The 14,582-nt window shown below is 44.3% G+C and overlaps 1 long non-coding RNA gene across 2 annotated transcripts in view; it reads right to left on the bottom strand.

Annotated features, from left to right (window-relative positions):
- LOC146811255 (uncharacterized) overlaps nucleotides 1–14,092 on the bottom strand; it is a 242,335-nt gene extending 228,243 nt beyond the window's left edge. For both annotated transcript variants that reach the window (XR_014966705.1, XR_014966706.1), the window contains exon 1: nucleotides 13,953–14,092. This is a non-coding gene — a long non-coding RNA (uncharacterized LOC146811255). The remainder of the gene's footprint in view (nucleotides 1–13,952) is intronic.
- Nucleotides 14,093–14,582: the final 490 nt, after the last annotated feature.

Here is a 14,582-nt window from a genome sequence, read left to right as displayed (position 1 = left end):
GTCTTTTTTTGCATCATTATCGATTTGCTTTTGCCTCATATTACAGATTTTAATGTATTTCCATGTCGAATGGATTAAACGTTACTGAAAATGCAGCGACGTGTTGCTGCACAGTGGAAGGCTTTACACAAAGGTTGACTGGCCATCATTCGTTGTTTATACCTGTATTTGGGTCATAGGCTTGTACTAGCGAAGCCAAACCTTAGCTCAGACATGAAAAAATGTTGAGCTCATGAAGTATTATTATCACAAAATGTGCCACATTACACCGCATAGTATCCCTATTCTTGCCGCATAATTTAGTAAACCCTTCCCTATAATTTGGTCATTCCCTGTCGCATAATTCCAGTGACCCTGTTCACTAGCAACCACAGACACAAAGTAATGCCCCTAACCCTATTTGCTGATAGTACTTTTCAGGTTCATATTTTTTTGCCTCTATTTGGCTTTGTTTTACAAGGAAAACCACAAGCCTCTTCCGCCCCAACAGAATTCTAGATGCAATGCAATTGACAGAAAAGTCTGTACTCTCTGGTGGACCCTGAGCGACTGCAAGCCCATTTAAAAAGGAAAACGATTCTCCCCTTCCTTGTATTTATATAGTGCTTGTACCGCTATTCAAGGGCAATAAGCGCTATATATAAATGCAAATGCACAAAATACAATTTGTCATTTTCAGCCTTGCGTTCAAGGTGCAGATTGTCTCTTTCATGCCTGTGCTAATAGGCAGTCAGTAGCTCTCCTTTAAAACAATATGAAGGCTCAAACACTTTGCCCTGCACAGCGAGAGCCCCCAGCATTAGGTCTGCACCATAGGATATTGTGAAACTCAAGTAACCTCCGCTCTTTTCGAAGAAAACATGTTGTAACAGAAGGAAGAGGATTAACTTGTCTTTTTTAAGAAAATGAAATGCCTTCTCCGAAGCTGCTTCCCGAACAGAGCCCCGAGCTCAGCTGTGCATGGCCGGGCTTTCACTGAGACCAGGGTCGGATTGGTAATGCGGGCACTCAGGAAATGGCCGAAGTTCTAGCTGTGGGCTGCTTTTACGGTCTCGTCTAGCGTTGCAGCGCATGCGCTGCTCAATCGGCGAGACATGTAGTGAGAGAGAAGATTTATGAAGGGGACTTGAAGCCCCGCCCATCATTTATTTTCATTGGGTCGAATCAGCGTTTATGCTAAATGCTGGCTTCCCATTGAAAATTATGCTTTGTGGCCACTGCCCTTTCTCCCTTTTGGACGGCCCATCCGGACTGGGTCGTCTGCTTCACGGCTGTCGTGAAGCACTTTCTTATCTTTAGGGGGGCCATCTATTTCTAATTAGCATGGCCTTAGCGCGGCCATGCTAATTAGAAACAGATGGCCCCCCCTAAAGATAAGAAAGTCTGCAGGCAATACCCTGCACACTGAGGTCTCCTCGCTTCAGCGTCCCCCCCTTCCCTTCTCGGAGCACACGTCTGCTCAGGGAGCCTCTCCTCGCTTTAGCCCCCTGCCCCGCTTCGGAGCACACGTAACTTGTTTTTGGAAGCCTCCGTTGATTTTGCACTGCCCGTGCATCCATCTGAGCTCAAGAGACACTGCTTCACGCAGATTCTACCTTGGGAAACAGTGCTCGCCGCACTTTGCTGTTGGGAAATATTGCGCCCGCTCCCCCACCCACACAACTCAGCTGAGAGTACCCTCCCCCACACTCCTGGGAAAACACTGTCCTCTCTCTCTCGCTCTCGCTCTCTCTCTCTCTCTCTCTCCCTCTGACGGAAACCGATGTAGATATACCTTTCAGAAGGGGGGGCAGGAGGAGCAAAACGAAGTTCAGAAAGAGCACTTTATTTCTTGCTTGTAGTTTGTACTACAGGCTTACAGGGGAGTAAGGGTTGAAATGACGGGCTCTTCTGTGACGGTCAGTCGTGTTTTCCCATTGTGTCATCGGGAATGCCGGCAAGCACCATAGCGCACAATGAGACGCTGGAAAAGTGAAACTGTTTTACTGCATCGTGACGCTGGATAATAGTAGCTGGTCGCTGTTTAAGAGCAGAAAAAGCTGCAGTGCTGTTCCCAGTGCAGAGAAGCACTTTGACTGGCATGCAACCTTCTAATTCGTGCTTAATTTCAGCCAGTGGGTAGGCCGGCACTTATTTTCCTCACAGATACTTACTGAGCGCAAGAGAATCAGGGTCGGTATTCGGCACGCCAACGTTTAATTGAATTGGCTGCGGTCTTGAGGGGGAAAATGAGGAGTTGGGCAGTAGTGGCTCATTAATCTCAGCCAGGGACAAGAGATGAGAAGAGACTTCGGACCTCCCCCAGACTTGGAGTCGCTGTAACAGGGTGGGGGGCAGTGTGAGGCTCCCACCCCATTCCAGGTGTACCACTAAATGCATGTACCTTCCTGATACGGCTTGTTAATACTGTAACCCGTGTCAAAAATGTAAATTCACTACGTGTTATGTATATGTCATCCAATGCTGGCCACCTTTGTGTTAAAAGTAGAAAGAAAAAAAAATGAGGCGGGAAGTCCACACGAGTCTCCCTCTAAACATCAGAGTTCATGCCTGGTCGGTGAAAGGTTGACATGCTTAGTGCCAGCCCTCAACACCGAGGCTGGGATTGCAGAGAGTCGAATGCAAACCTATAATTTAAATCCTTTTCGAAGAGGTTGGCACCTGTGTGCCTGTCTAGAGCATAGCTACTTAGGCTGCGGTGAGGCTGCTGCAAATAACAATGTCCTACTAGGTTTCTGCAATATCTCAATACATGAAAAATTAAGGAATCACCACAAACAGCATGTATCTGAGTGACAGCAGCAGGATTTTTAGGGTGCTGGCGTGGAATATCACCTTTGTGAGAATGATGTCTGAACTCGCATATTCACTCTCTCATGCTGCTATGTATTCCTCTCAGTGGGTTAAACACCTACTCTAGATATCTGTCTGTAAGCTATCAAACAAGACCAATCACCCATGAGGGTAACCAGGCGCTGAGGATCTTGTTGCATAGGCTCAGTGGAACAGCCAGGCCTTGAGCCCCTTCCTGAATTCTAGCAGAGGGTGAGGTTCGGAGGTGGAGAAGGAGGTAGTTCCAGGACCGGGCCACAAGGTAGGAGAATGAATGACTCCATCTTTCGCTTTGACATTTGTGATAGGTGTGAGCGAGGTGAAGGGAGGCATAGAGCAGGTGTCTGGGGGGGGGGGGGGGTTGGTGTAGGCTGGTCCGTTCCTTGGCTGTGCAGGGCCTTGTAGATGTGAATCAGCATCTTGAAGTGACATCTCTTCTGAATGTAGAGTCAGTATAGTTTCCTGAGGTGGCGGGTCGTGTGGGGCCGCTTGGCGAGGTCGAGGATGAGTCTGTCTGCTGAATTCTATAGTCTCTTCAGGAGTCGCGAGGCCTTAAGTGTACATGTTTTCTGACCAATGGAAGCTTGTACTAGTCTGCCCTGCTGGGAATGTAAGACTGCACTGTGAAAGTGAGAAGCTTGCTTGACTACTGCCAAACTCAAACAGGTCTGTGAGGCAGTGAAGCTTGCACTTCCGTTGCCAGATTTTTACCTGTCCTGTTATGGGAAAAGCTTGGGCTGATTCCAGCCTACCCACTGAAGGAGGGAAACTGTTTTGCCCAAGTTGTAGCTGTTCTATGAAGAGGGGTGTTTCAACTGCTATTGCCCAGTCTCGTAAAAACAAAGGTTATTTTGAATGCACTTACCTGCCCAGGCCAGTCAGAAACCTTTATTGAAACCAGGGCAAAACTAGTAGTGGGTCTTTTCAGTGACCATAACATTTGAGAGAACCTGGAATAATTCACTTAAGATGTGAACTGTACAAAAACATCTCGGGCCCGATTCACAGAACTAACTTAAGACAAAATCCTAAACTTACTACCATTTTGGTATTCACAGAAGGCACTTACTCATTTTGGTATTCACAGAAGGCACTTACTCATTTCGGTATTCACAGAAGTTAGGAGTCCTAACTTTAGGACTCCTAAATGCCTTCTGTGAATACCGAAAGTCTTAAAATTAGGATTTTTCTCAGTTTAGTAGTAGTATAGTTAGGACTCCTAACTTTAGGACTCCTAAATGCCTTCTGTGAATACCGAAAGTCTTAAAATTAGGATTTTTCTCAATTTAGTAGTCCTAAGTCTAAACTTAGGACTACTAAACTGAGAAAAATCCTAATTTTAAGACTTTCGGTATTCACAGAAGGCATTTAGGAGTCCTAAAGTTAGGAGTCCTAAATTTAGGACTACTAAATTGAGAAAAATCCTAATTTTAAGACTTTCGGTATTCACAGAAGGCATTTAGGAGTCCTAAAGTTAGGAGTCCTAACTATACTACTACTAAACTGAGAAAAATCCTAATTTTAAGACTTTCGGTATTCACAGAAGGAATTTAGGAGTCCTAAAGTTAGGACTCCTAACTTCTGTGAATACCGAAATGAGTAAGTGCCTTCTGTGAATACCAAAATGAGTAAGTGCCTTCTGTGAATACCAAAATGGTAGTAAGTTTAGGATTTTGTCTTAAGTTAGTTCTGTGAATCGGGCCCCTCATGTATATAGTTTAATATACCGTAAATTAGGCTTTCCTGTTTTCAGTTTCTATTTTTGGTAAATTCTGGTGGGGTTTTTTCAGTGTTTTCAAGTTATTTCAATACCTTAAAAAAACAGTGGTTATCAGTGGTTTCACATTGTCGCGCCATTAAAAACTACAGAAACAGTGTTTTTCTGGTGTTTATGGAATGTTTTGCTTTTATTATTGCTTGCTTTCTGCACTGATAGAGCATGATATATAGACAGTGTAGTTCTGCAACATTTGCGCTGATCTGGGCGCTTATGCCCTCAGTTGTCGAAGCGGTACCAGTGAGGTTTTATTGACTTCAAATGCCATTGGTGGTGAAGGGACATTTCTATGCATCATTGCAAGTAATTTCTCTTACATTGTAAAATAAAAGTTCCTGAATTGCTCTTTACTATTGCTTTGCTTGCCAAGCGGCAAGCACTCTAACATGGAACATGTTGCAGTGCAAAGTCACTAAAGGTGTCGCCCAGCCTACCCTCAAGGAGATGTTTCACATCTACACCAATTATGCTGAACACTTGGCAGACAAGAGTGTTTTCCGACTTTAGATTTTTTTATTATGTTCACTACAGCAGTTATGTTTTCCTGTAAAAATCTAAGAATGCAGTATAGTGTACTTTTTCACATCACTATCAATATGTGACCAAAGATCCTCACATTTCTTGCCTTTGGCATCCTCACTCAGCACAAAATCTGAAAACAGTTGCCACATGGATAATATAGCATTCATAGCCCCTTGGACTGAGAACCATCAGCTAAGGGACACAGTTGGGATGGCTCTTTCTTTGATGCCTCACAAAGCACAAAATGATAAATATTTAAATTTTACTTCTTGTCCATAAGAAAACAGTGCACCGGAATGGACTAAAAAGTCAATAGCATTACTCATTAACTCTGAAGATTGTAAGGATGCTTTCAGCATACCATCTAACAAGTGGCAAGGATCTCTTACAGGGAGGCACTTCAGCTCAGGTATCAATTTTGACAGGTCATCACAAAACTTTTTCATACACGTAGCTGAATCACTGCAAATACAAACAATATCACTCCAATCTTTGTTGAACTTGGAAAGAACCTTTTTTGCAGAGCATTCCAAGTGACACTGTGTTCCATGTTTTCTAAAAGTCTGGTGTCATGTTTTAACCACTATCCCAGATGCTTGGTGATAGCACTCTTTTAACATATACTTGTCACTATACCTTGCATTGAATGTTTAAAGACTGAGGTGTTAGCAATTCGCCTGATATCAATACTGACTCACTAGCAAGTGGGAGCTGATGTATTAAGGGTTTTTACCCATTCTCTTTGGGTAAATGTGATGACACATATTAGGAGAGATTCTTGTGAAACTAGCCATTTTACCTATCAGTGAAAGAGCCAAAATATCAAATATGATTTAGATATTTCCTGCTTCTTTACAGTTTATAAAATAATTAAACAAGACCTAAAACATGCTTCTAAAACCTGCATCTTTAGACCAAAGACCACAAAACTGACAAAAAAATAAAAGAAAAAAGAAACAATATTTTAGTGGCATCCCTAAACAACAAAACTCAAGCAGACTAATGCTAGCCCAGACATTCTTTCTGCTAGCTTGTATAACAAAGTTACAATGTGTTGGCCCCTTCAGGAAGAAAGAAAATGACTCTTTCACTCTCTTTTTCCTTTCTTTGAATTGCATTTAGTTTGTGGTTGTGCAGGTGTTTTTTCAGTGTTTATATGTTTTCACCGGTGAAAGCTATTTCTCTTTCAGTGGGGTTTTATCAGTTATTATAGGTTTAAACCTAAAACCGGACAGCCTAACCGTAATGTTGCTCTATATTTAACTACAATAAAGGCCTTGTATTTGAGGCACTAGATAACTGACTTGCATCAGGGGTAACTAATAAAATGGTCCTCAGGACTGAAGGGAGAAATAATGTATTAACTACTCAGGATTTGAATTGCACAATGTCTAATCGGGAAACCTGGTTTCAATCCCAGCTTCAAAGCATAAGGAAACAGTGTGACCCTGCGAAATTACATTTCATCATTGGGCCTCCATTTCAATGATCTTCACATTTGAGAGAATCTTGAAATAGTTCAGGATGTACTCTGTACATCATTCTCTCTTGTGTATAGTTTAATAGACCATAATCTTTGATCCATTTATTAAAAACAAATACAAATAAATGCTTATTCAGAATAAACAGGATAGCTGGAATCATTAATACAATTGTCACAGCACAATGGGTGTGGCTCACCAATTTTAATAAAGGCCATTCAGTGCAGTGATATAATCTAAGATGCGAAAGTGAAACAGTCCAAAATGCACTTTTTACATAAAAGGCATAAAGCGGCACTCAGTGATACTTCAGCAGAGCAGAAGGTCCAAGCTGAGCTATGAGCTATTCCCCTCACCCTTCATGAAGCTGCTTTTCCAGACAGGCTCAGCACGGATGGGGCCATGCAGAATTATGAGACCTGCCGTCACCGCCTCACTTCCACTGCCCTATTGGCACTCGTAGCAAGGTAGGACATGCTTTGGTGTTTGGTGCGTAGTTTGCAGTCTCAATGCCTATACATTCCAGTCTGATCACACCCAGTAAGCTACAAGTGTGACTCGGCGACGTGGGCATGGCCTGTCTCATAGCTTAGGCTACAGTTACAGTGACTAGACATGTGAAACATGCTGCACGTGCTGACAGCCTCACCGATAGCAAGTTGTGAGACCTCTTCAAGCGAGTGGGACATCAGGAAATTTGTCCCATCGCCCGGCCACCCTTCCGAGACTGGTTTACATGCCCTATGAAGCAGGGATTATTTCACAATATTTGATGGGGAGGACACCTGATGGGGAAGACTCCTGAACCTATGGGGGCCATATTGAAGCAAAGTAATGATAATGGAAAGGAGAAGTAGGGGGTCTTCTGCTTGCCCCTCCTGTTTTTAATTTTGAAGTAGGGAGACACCTGTGTAGGAAGCTGGCTCTGTATATACTATACCAAAGTGAGGTATAGTGTGCACAGAGACTAGTGCAACCCCAAAGGTAGGCAGTAGTAAAATTAGATAGCACCTCACTCTCTATTTGTGGTAGTGTGGTCGAGCAGTAAGGCTTTATCAGAGGGCAGTGTTAACCCTTTGTTGTACACACTCAGTCAGCAAATGAATTCACACACCCAAAGACTGAACTTCAGACCAATTGTTTTTGTATAGAAATATTCTTTTAGTTATTTTATTTCCTAGAACCAAGCAAGCCTGGCCCAGATACGTGATAAATACTTTGCAGTAAATATACAGTTTGTAAACAGTTTGAATTGCAATTGTAAATGTACTTTGATTTGATTACAGTAGTGTCACTGGTAATGCAATGCTTTTCAGAATACAGTACATATACTTTGTATGGGAGTTTTAGTAAAATGACAGGTAAGTTACTTTTGAGATTGCTTTTCTTACACAGTGCAGTATGCCTGGATACTGCACAGGGACATTTCCTGTAAACAGGTAAGTAAAAGCGTTTTTGTTAGTTAGTGCAATTTTAAAGAATTTCTTTATGTTTTTCAACTCCACACTTAAAAACTTTTCATAGAAAAACAGTCAATGTTATCCTATGGAGGAAAATAGTGTTATCGGTTTAAAGGCAAGTACTTTGTTGTGGGAGTTAGTGTTCTGGGGTTAGACTCTGGGGTCCCCCATGGTCAAGGATGCACTCTTGTTACACGGTCAGCGGCACTAGGGCGGCCGGGTGCACAGGGCTGAGTGCTATCCCCCATTGTTATCCAATAGGGGATAGGGGGCATCCGGTTGGTGGCTGCTGACGAGCAGGCCACTGGGTTGTGGGAGCCAAGCTCCTGGACTTAAGCTCAGGGCAAATGGGGGTTTAGGCCAGCACAAAAGATGCACCCTCATCGGCACTGGGCCGGCCGGGTGACAGAGGGCTGTTTTGGCGTCAGAAGCCCTGTATCTTTCAATGGGGAGTCTCCGGATTACAAAAGCACTGCAGGCTCGGGACGAAGGTCTTCCCGGTGCGACGACCACATGGAGAGGTAAGTTGGGATCTTGGGGGTTGGTTAGGCACCGTCTGTTGGGCCACCCAAAGCCGTGGGGCGTCGGGTGCAGGGGTGCCTTTTAGGGCCAGATCTTCTTACCAGCTCCTGGTAGCGGGTAGTGGGACCTTCCGGTCTGAGGCTGCAGACATCGGCTAGAGGCAGGTCAGGGGTTGCCGGATCTTGGGTCAGGATCGCCGGATCTTGGGTCAGGATAGCCGGGGGGGACCTCCTCTTGGTGTTGGGCCACTCGAACTCGGGCCGGGGCGTCGGGTGCAGATTGGTGCAGACCCGTGGATCCTTGCAGAACTGAAGTCTGTTGTTTTAACAAATCCGGTGCTCACGGGAGACAAGGTCTTTGGGATTGAAGGCAGGCAGGTCCTCTGGGTTTGTCGAGGTTGCTGGCTGGAGGACACACCAGGATTTTGCTGGAGCAGGTTCGAGGTGGGGACAGGCCGGTAGGGCTGGGGCCAAGTCAGTGGGTGTCCTCCTCTTGTTAGCTTCGGCACGGCTGTTCAGTCCTTCTTCTTCTTTTCTTCTTGCAGGTTCTTGTCTGCCTTCTTGGTTCAGGGCTACCCCCTAAATACAGTATTTAGGGGGCGTTTTAGTGCCTGCCATCTGCAAGATGGTGGGCACTGAAGAGTGGGCTTCACCTCGCCTCCCCCACCTGAGGGGTGGGGTTGGCAGAGGTGGGCACACCTTCTGGGCTGACTAATTTTTCCCGCCTGTCTTCCAGTCGAAAAGGAGGGGAGACAGGAAGGGGGCCTACTCCTGATAGCAGGAGAGGCTGGGAGTCGCACTTCAAAGGATGCCAGGCCGTTCAAGCTCCCCTGCCACAGATGGCTCTTCCTGGCCTGGGGGAGGTGTGAACACCTCCGCCCAGGAAAGGTTTTGTTTCTGGGCTCAGGGAGCAAAGGCTCCCACCCTACGGATCCAGAAACATGTCTCATGGTGGCAGACTAGTGTGTACCTGTCAGGGAACCCACCAGAGGCTGGCCGTCTTTCAGGGGGCATCTCTACGATGCCCTCTGAGTGCATTTTTCATTAAATCCCACACTGGCATCAGTGTGGGTTTAATGTGCTGAGAAGTTTGATACCAAACTTCTCAGTTTTCAGTGTGGCCATTGTGGTGCTGTGGAGTTTGTAAAGACAAACTCCCAGCACCATATACTCGTAATGGCAGCACTGCACTTACAATGTCTAAGAATGGACTTAGACACTGTAGGGGTACAGGGCTCATGCACCTGTACCCTCACCACTGGTATAGGGCACCTAGCTAGAGGGGTGACTGATCTATGCCAGGGCAGTGGGTTGTAGGCATGGCACACAGGGATGTGTGCCATGTCGACTCTTCACTTTGTACTGCACCAAAACACGCAGCCTGCAAAGGCAGTGTGTGTGTGTGTAGAGGTACAGGGCCTCTAAGGGTGGCACAATAAGTGCTCCATCCCTTAGAGGCCTTCCCTGGTCACAGTGCCCAGGGTACCTGTGGTACCATTTACCAGGGGCTGACCTGTGGCCAGAGAGAGCCAATTGGGTGTAAAAGGTACAGTTTTGGGGAAAGAACACAGGCCCTGTGAACCTGATTGGCAGGGACACAGGGCACATCAAGTCAAAGTGCATCAGTTGTTTGACAAAAAGCAGGGGGTTACTACAACAGAAACCCAGCTTCTTACAACCTGTAAAACAAATCTTTGGCTCACCTACATATAATTTTAATATAGATATGACAATCTAACAAAGGGAGAAATACATTTTGACATAAGTGACATAACCTTACCCAACCTAGAGAACCCATATCTAAGAGACTGTACAACCAGTGAACAGTAGTGCTCTTGAATGTTTCTCCGTGCTAGATGTTGAACCCACTGGTGAAGAACACAGTGAGTGTTTATCATGCGATGTGAATAAACGCGGGTTTTTTCCAGAAGAGGTTTGGCAATGTCTTTGAGGAGTTTTGTACTTCTTGTATATTTGTCTGTTTACTAAAATCATACAAAGGTCCTGTAACGCCTCTCATTCCTCTTACGTGTCTTAGATACCTCTGTTGTACCTGTCCTGTATAAGAGATAAAATTGTGGGCTGTTCCTTCTACTACTGCCACCCATCCTTAACTTATACTTTGCGTTAGGGAAGGTTGAGCTGCAGCTCACCATGTTGTACCATTGTTGTGTTGTGAAGCTCAGATTAAAAACATTCCACTGCACATAAGAAAAATCGATTTATATTGCCAAAGCTTGTTTTAATGCATGATGTGAGTGAATTCTCACAAAACATGTGAGCAATACTTACTTTTGATTTTACACGTCAAACAAGCAGTTTTGAAAATGGTGTAGACAACTTTGCATAATTTAGAAACCTAACTGGCAAGTAGCTCCATGTCATGTTCAACACATTCAGCCAATTGTGGCATTCTAGCCACCAGCACTTTGCATGCTCAGGTTATGAGCCTATTATGAAATTGTTAAAAGCAAAACTACAAGCCCCACAATGCAATATGGTGTTGGCTGAAACAAATATGTGTTGGTGTCCCGTGCCATAGTGCCAAAGCGCAGAATTGTGAAATGCAAAATAACATTTAGTTCCTGGCTTTCAGTCTGTTTTCTTGTAGGCGGTCACAGGTTAAACAGGTCAGGTGATGAGAGGGCAGAGACGGCTCTTCAGATGCAAATAAAAGCATTTCCTGTTACAAATAACACTCTTTGGAAACCTGCTTGCTAAGAGACCCTATTTACCACAACAGTTAGATCATCAGCAGTCAGACTGCCTAGAGTCACAGAGAAAGGAAAATGAATGACGTCACCCCCTCTTCTTGAGCCTATCAATGGGATTTGGGTGGCACATTTACAACACCACTATGATTTGCCTTGCCCTCAACAAGTGCAGCACATGCTGCAGGCACTGCCCCGTGAGGGCCACCTGTGGACATTCTGGTGATAATCTTGGACTGATTGAGAAACGTGCATGTGTCGGGGTGCCCAAGGTGGCCAGTGCTGTTCCCACAGCGACAAGTCAGGTGGCCAAAACGGGCTCTGGATTACAACAAAAGACTTTTGACTACAGCAAATGGAGTGCTGAACACCAAAATGCCATTCAAAAGTCCTTATGCTGCAGCCAGTGCCTACATTTGGGGTGGATCTGAGAGATTGAAAGAGAAAGCGACAGAGAATAAAGAGGAAAGGAACCCCGGATAAACCAAAAACAGGAACAGAAACAAACTGAGTAAGCAGCTGCAAGCATACAAGTGCTTGTGTTCACGCAGCGTGCTATTTGTTGCTACGTCGGGCCAGTAAACAAGTACATTATTTTGGTCCTAAATACTTATGCTGAAGAAGTGTTACTAATCTGAGTCTGCCTGAATTGAGTATGCACCTCAAAGGAAAAGGTGTGTGGTTTGTGCAAGTTTGCACTGTGAGTGCATGATGTGCTTTACATACAAGTCATTTATAAGTAATTTATGAACGATCCAAAGAAAGACAGAGGAAAAAGCAACACAGACGGCAAGGAGGAAGCATATGTGTGAGCACAAGAAGAAATGGGACATGGAGAAGTAGATGGGTGGCAAAGAGCAACATGGACTGCAAGGGAAGAGACTATGGGCCATATGTAGGTAGCCCAATACCGGTCGGTAACGGCCGATTTTCGGTAATTATACCGTTACCAACCGGTATTTAGGCTTTTGATATGTAGGGGGATCTTTTCTGTATTCGGTAATTTACCGAATCGGTAAAATTACCAAATCGGTAATTTTACCGATTCGGTAAATACCGAATACAGAAATGAGATGTAGGGGGAGTGTGTGGTGGGTGTGGGGATTCGTTATTTACCACCAACTGAAAGTTGGTGGTAAATGACGAATGACTCAGTAAATGCATTTTGTGGCCCTTAGATGTGTGCAATGTGGCAGACACACATGCCCTCAGGGCATGTATGTGTGCCACATGTGCACACATGCAGGAATCAGGGGTGCAACAGGGTGTCAATGTGACACCCTGCCACCCTTGATTGAGCTCCCCCCATTACCGATTCGGTATTTACCGATTCGGTAATGGTAACTGGCTTCCCATTGATTCCTATGGGCCACCTGGCCCATAGGAATCAATGAGATACAGGTTACCATTACCGAATCGGTAAATACCGATTCTAAAATACCGACACTTACCGAATCGGTATTTTTTTACCTACATTACATTTACCGATTCATAAATACCGAATCGGTAAAATTCGGTATTTAAGAATCGGTAAATGTAATTTACCTACATAAGGCCCAAAATGAGGAAGACAATGAAACCACAAGGACTCTCATAGCTGAATTAATCCAAAAGAAAAAAATTAGTGCTTGAAAAGCAAGCAGTGGAAGCAAAGATGTCAGCCAATGAAAGAGATTGTAAAGAGGCAGTGCTCCGTGGGAGGGATTAACAGGCGATTGACATGTTGGGACACAAATAAGAAGCAGGCAAATGAGAGTGATGAGGAAAACCAATCAATGGTAAGCAATGAGCGGTCGCCAAGCCCCTTTATTCACTTTGTAAGTCACTGTGTGTCTCACAGCTGACAGTGCACTGCACACCCTGTCTAATAAGTAGATTCGACCTAAAAAGGTAACAGCTTCAAATAAGACACATCAACAAATGAATGTTGAAACAAAAAAAAAATCGGAAAGAAAGAAGCAAAGAGATGAAATAATGAAAATGACAAATTCTGTCTGAAAGAAAGATGTTTGCTATTTGAGCAGCAGAACTTCAACATGGTACTGCGAGCTTAGTACAGTTCCAGCACAAAAACAATAGACAGCGAAGTACACACATACTGTATGGTAGCTTCCAGCAGAAAATGGGGGCAATGCGGGTGTGCCAATAGAATCTCCAGTAGAGAGAAGTCTGTTTCGGACTCCATAGAAGAGAGAGCAGTTGGACACCAATCCACATTAAGCCCTTTATGCAGAGTAGGAACGACAGTCACTCGTGGAGAATGTATATGACATACCTCGTAACCAAGAGTAATTTTTAGACGTTATACCAGCAGGGCAACATTATCCATGGGAGATGCTGCTCCCGAAGGTAAACTTATAGTGACCGACCCCGCTTAGATCTTACTGCTGTGAAGATTCTGCAACATATTTGCCATTAATGCAATTGATAGCAGAGGAATCGAGGTTGCTTAAGAAGTAAGATTCCAAAGAGCAGGTTTTAATTTACTCCAGAAGGGTTGAAAAGAATGCTTTTTACATCCACATTATATATATAAGTGTCGGGACACAGCCCCACTTTGCCTGGAAAAAACACTGAAACTGTTCAATGCCATCAGTAACATTGGGGCCAGATACGAAATTAAAGGCACTTGCTCCTGTCTGTCTTACCTTAGCTCTGTTGTGATGGCGATGCCTAGAAGATGCTCAGTCTGCCCAGTCTCTATAACTCTGGTTCATTTGGAGAAGGAGCGTACAAAAAAGGAATGAAGGTTTCAGCACTCCCTCTGGTAGGGCGTTGTTGAACTGTTAGAGAGTCAACAGTGCAATTGACCAAACCCATCCCTTTTCCCAGGTGACTGACAGATATCCTTTAAGAGGGATTAGCCTCTTAACTGATAAGTCCTCCCTTGAGCTAGCAGATGCAGGCTTCCTTTAGATCTATAAGTGGGATGTCATGACTCGAGAACAAGCCACCATTTTAGACTTGCAATTTAACAGTGTGTACTTGTTCTTTTATTTCGTAGTTAGATGTTGGCTGTAGAAGTCCACGTATATACAAAAACACAGATATGTATGAAATCATTAAAGAGCACATCATTTATAAATTGAGGGCAACAATAACATCCCTTAGAAAATTCAAAAATGTATGCATCTCTAGAACAGGTACCATACGATGCATATATATTCTCCTTCTCCACACTCCCAGCTATAGATGTTTATGTACCAGCACTCGTATAATCAAAGTTTTGAACAGGATTATTGATCAGCCCACAAAACCTGAAGGGGCAGTGCCTAGAA

Source organism: Triturus cristatus, chromosome 7 (assembly GCF_964204655.1).
Source record: "Triturus cristatus chromosome 7, aTriCri1.1, whole genome shotgun sequence".
In the NCBI taxonomy this organism is placed as follows: Eukaryota; Metazoa; Chordata; class Amphibia; order Caudata; family Salamandridae; genus Triturus; species Triturus cristatus.
The sequence above is the reverse complement of the archived record's forward strand: the minus strand, read 5'-3'. Positions and strand labels throughout refer to the sequence as shown.